The sequence below is a fragment of the Ptychodera flava genome, assembly GCF_041260155.1.
Source record: "Ptychodera flava strain L36383 chromosome 23 unlocalized genomic scaffold, AS_Pfla_20210202 Scaffold_23__1_contigs__length_28996876_pilon, whole genome shotgun sequence".
In the NCBI taxonomy this organism is placed as follows: Eukaryota; Metazoa; Hemichordata; class Enteropneusta; family Ptychoderidae; genus Ptychodera; species Ptychodera flava.
The window spans coordinates 25690594-25695670 of NW_027248277.1; the positions used below are offsets into that span (position 1 = coordinate 25690594).

General features: G+C 33.8%; 1 long non-coding RNA gene across 1 annotated transcript; it reads left to right on the forward strand.

Moving 5' to 3' along the window:
- LOC139124225 (uncharacterized) lies at nucleotides 1–2252 on the forward strand. The gene is made up of 3 exons (XR_011549894.1): nucleotides 1–311; nucleotides 1598–1702; nucleotides 2187–2252. It is a non-coding gene; the product is annotated as an uncharacterized lncRNA (long non-coding RNA).
- Nucleotides 2253–5077: the final 2825 nt, after the last annotated feature.

A 5077-nucleotide genomic window follows, 5' to 3' on the forward strand; every position in this document is an offset into this window, starting at 1 on the left:
CTATGAAGGTAGTATTTTTGCTTGCCTTCTTCCTCACTGCCGTATTCGGTGACGACGACAGACCAATACATTCTAAGCCGTGGATCTGTACACACCTCCACAAAAGAGTGTACGATAATGCTATATGGAATATGGTCGCTACGGCAGGGGTTGACTGCTTCGAGGATCTGATGGTCTTGCCTGAGAAGTTGAAAGGTTTATCTCCGGCCAAAACTTTCCAATTGTACACAGTCAGTGGTCCATTTATCGGTAAATCAAAAACTCACAGGGCGGTATCAGTGTTATCAGATGAAGTTGATACCATAGACTTGGTAATATTTTATTTATTTATTTATTTATTTATTTATTTATTATTTATTTAATTATTTATTTATTTATCTATTTATTTATTTATTATTATTTATTTATTTATTTATTTATGAACCAACAGATTGCTCAAATTACAAGTTCATTTCATAAAGTAAATACAAAAGATAAAATGACATCGACAACTAAGAAAACTTAGCATGACAAAATGACAATGAAAACAAAATATAAACTAAGAAACAAACAAGTGAAAACATATTTCACCATGTACAAATCAATCAATAGCTGGTTTAAATTGCGTTTTAAAATAACAAATTACCAAAAATGTATTTCCATAAGGAAGAGTATCAAAAAAATTGACTCTGTGATAAAAAAAAAATTGTGAAATATTCGTACGATAAGGAGCTAGTCTAAAAAGAGGTATACGACGCAGAGCTGTAAGGGGAGTATAATAATTAATTTGTGCAAGTATATATTTAATAAGTTAATATTGTTGCCCAAACATATTAAGGCTAACATGTTTTTGTTACTTCCTTTCTTACATAACTTTCTCTCCATTTTTTGTTTACCTAAAAATGACAATGATATGCTTTATTTCTATGTTAGATGAAAATTTGTAGGAAAATAGAAAGATATTCATCATCTAACGGTGCATTGATATTTTTGAATCAGTGTTATTCGGGTTTTTTTATGGTTTCTTTTCGTATTCCTTTGTAGAAAAGGTATTCCCAATGCAAAACATGTAATTCTATAATTTTCAAATTCCGCAGTTGTCAAGGTGAAAACAGTTCTGGTTCAGCTGATGACTATGCGGCCTGCAACTTCATCAACAAGTTACCATTGAATCCTATTGAGCATGCGACGTTCAATACAGAGGCATGTTATGAAAAACATGAATACACATGCCAGTAAAACCTTGAGGACAGTAAAACGTCCTACTTTTTTGTCAATGCTAGAAATTTTAAATTATTTCTTTTCCCCTTCAATGAAAATAAAACGGAGCATTAACGTCAATGCTCACGAAATTAATCGTTATCTTTGATGCAGTTTCGTTCGTTTTCATGTGATTTTACCAAGATTTTGATAAAAAACAGTAGCCAATGAAAAATAGAATCCATTTGATCGAAAATTATCAACAAATTACAGAGCAAAACTTACAAATTCGTTAAATCTTACACTAAAATTTTTGTTGGAAAAATTACGGCACTCGCCAGTGTTAAAAAGCGACATTGAATCATCTAGTCTTCCGTCTCCTAGGGACTCATTATCTGATGATTTTTGCATGACACAGGGATCGAAGATTGAAAATGTGTTTGCCGTCCAATGCCTAAACTGCACGACAATGCTCTTCGATGGCGACTTCGCTTTAATTGCCTGCAAAGACTTAAGTATGGAAGTAAGTGTTCTTATAGAGAAACCTCTTAAATTTTGTTTTCCCTTGTCCATAAGGCCCATATTATAAGGAGTATTAAAATTTACTTTTGACTTACGGAAATGCCTTGAGATGTCTGGTATTGTGATAACACCTCCCTAATAGTAATTATTTCAGAACACGATTGGAACTAATTTGGAATAATTGGATTTTCATATTTTTCAAATTTCTCAAAAAGTGTTAGGTGCCGTATCGCTGAATGTTGCAATATCGCAAAGTACTCATAAAAACCATTGTGTAATGTAAAAAGAAAAGCAGATAAGATACATTAATTTTGTAGATTAGATCGTCATTACTTCACCATCCAATTATCCCAAATTAGATCCAATCGTGTTTCAGGCAAATTGGTGACATTATGTCGTGCACTACTTTCACTGGACTAGTTAAACACGAAGATAAATTACTATTGCCCTTGTATCATGCGTTAAGCGTCCTCTTTTCTCTACAGGAATGCCCGGAGAGACTGTCAAAGGAATTATATTGGAATCCACCGGTAAAATCACATATGCCTCGGCGCTGATTTTTGCTCCTTCAGTAGTACGGATGACACAATTTACTACTTTTGCAAGTACTATGAACCCGATCTTGATGTAGATTCCTAGAACAACGAGATTGACTTTGAAAATTTGCATTGTGTGTGTCCAACACGCATACTCATGACAATGCAAATCGTTGAAGTATGTTATGTAAGTCATAGACTACTATACAAATTAATGTGTCACTCTGTATATTGCTTTTGTCTCTGTTTTATTCCAATTGTGGTTAAAAGGATAAAAAATACTCACATTAAAATAGTTTGATACTTTCTGGCAATGAAATGTAAATGTTTTCAACTATGAGTAAGATAATCTCTTTAGTTTTATTCAGGAGTGAAACGTCATTCAAAACTGAATTTCAATTCAGGAGTTAAGTAATTTCACTTTCTGCTAGTTTCTCAAACAAAAAACAATTCCAGTATGCAAGCAAATATTAGCGAATTCGTTAATACAGACGTTTTTGAACTCTATCACACATTTAGCGACGATTCCATAAAACATTCTTAACTTTTGAAAAGAAGCGAGATTTCGATGGATATCAAGTTCCATTTATTTTTGTCCGTCTTGTAAGCTCAGTTCGGTTCACTCACTTCCGTTCACTGTTGGACGATTTGAAAGAATTGAAAATAAATAATACACTGTCTAGTTATGTTGTATTTTTTACGCTTCATTGCTCGCCACCGTTGTACGTCTATCTGTCTTGCTTTCTGATATTTTCAAAAATCCTTTTCACGTCCTATCTTGAATGTGAAAGTTGAAAGAAATTTAAACTTAATGTATTCTAAACTGCACAGTTTTTCTTTGGAGCAGTAGTAAAACAAGAAAACATATGAATATATACATATAAAGATAAGTATAAGGTAAAGATGCAAGCAGCGTTTGCAGGGCCTAAGTGGTTGACATGGTTTCAGGTGCTTACAATGTTGATACTGTGTGCAAAATTTAGTTTTAAATGGTCTTTTGGGACGGGTGAAGAAGAATTCTGAACATCATTCCATAGTTACTGTAGGTTTCAATGATAATCGTGCTGTGTAGGACATAGTAGAGTTGAAAAAACCGTCACACCTTTTCTAAAGCATTTTTTTCTGTCAAGGATGACATGAAAAGGCCCACATGCTATATTTTTTTCAAAAAGCAGAGAATCAAAAATTTAGTATGATAGCAGCTGCTTACTCGAAATATGAAGAGGAGATAAACTCAGTTTGGTATTGATGATAAAAATATTTTAAGTCGACTACTTGATACATCAACTTATGATATTTAATATGTGTGTCGGTCTGTCTGTCTTTCTATCTATCTATCTATCTATCTATCTATCTATCTATCTATCTATCTACCTACCTATCTTCTGTGTCTATTTTTCTGTCTGTCTGTTTGTTTGTTTGTCCTACTCTTTCATATTCTTCAACATCCTGTTGTGTTTATACATACAGTGTGAGAAGGTCAACATCAATATTTTATGACCATTTACGGTCTCTGCAGAACGCAAAAAAAAACGGTACATTTCAGTCGTTGACTGTCCGTCCGGTTCCCTTCCCCCGTTGTTCACTTCATAATGCCCATGTAACTGTTGATGGTACGCCTAAACAAATACATATTCCGATTTGCAATATGTTGAGTGGGCGAGGTCAGACAGTATTCATTTCAAAGTGATTATTAGTTTATATGTAAAACATTTCTATTCATGAGTTTAATACTTAAAGTTGTATAACCCTCACAGCTCAATCTGCTTTTTTTCCCTTACGTAATGCTCGAGTTATTTAACGAATTTTTACAGAATGCATCAAATGGTAATATAAAATATTCTGTGGCAAGCTGACTGTTATTTTAATGACAGAAAGTATTTGCAAAAGTAGTGGAAATCGATCTTGGACCATTTCGTAAAATACTATTTCTGTAGTCAAAATAAGCAAAATCAATGATATAATATAATCTCTTCAGCAAAACACGGTTTGAGAAAGCATTATCTGAGCGTCTGCATTGATTTTAGGCATCAGTCACCAATAACCTCGGTTATCTTTTAAACTTTCACGTTCAGCAGTGGCATATTTAGCCAGTGTTTGCATTGTAAAGATTCTTTCCAGAGAATCATGTTTCTAAAAATGTTGGTGCTACCGAGTCTAAGGGTATCGACACGAGTCGATAACATAATGAAAAGCTAATGAAGGTGTAACTGACATGGCAGTGTTTACATTTATCTAACCCTTCATGCCAGAACAATCCTTTACTGGCAATGCAATGTTCCTGGAAAGTACATCTGCTCCTTGTGGTAGGCTCGTTGTAAGGCATGTGAGGAAAACAGCAGGCAAAAATGCAAAATTAATGGACATGAAAATGAAAGATTTTTGACAGCCCGAGTTCACAGACTTAGCCTAAACCTATAATTGTGTAACCACAGATAATGTTTAATGCAAACTTTCATCAGAAAAGTCAAAATTACTTTTTTGGTATATTTATTGGCAAGAAGATTCTGAGGTGATAGTATTCAAGGGAAACGATTGTATATTTTTGTATATTGCAGCAATTAAAGTATTGCGAGCGGACCCTTTCTTCCACACTATGACAGTCTTCTGTTTCTCGAGTCACAAAATGTAGACATAGTTGGTATTTATGTGTATAACGGGTTATATTCCGCCTACATTGGCTATTTATTCCTGATATAGTTAACTGAACACAAACGCCTGGTATACATTGTTCAATCACACAGAAATGAATGAGATGGGAATAACCTATTGAACCCTGTATACATAAAATGGTGTTTTGCAATGCTAACAACTACCATGCTTTATAAGTTCAGTTCTAT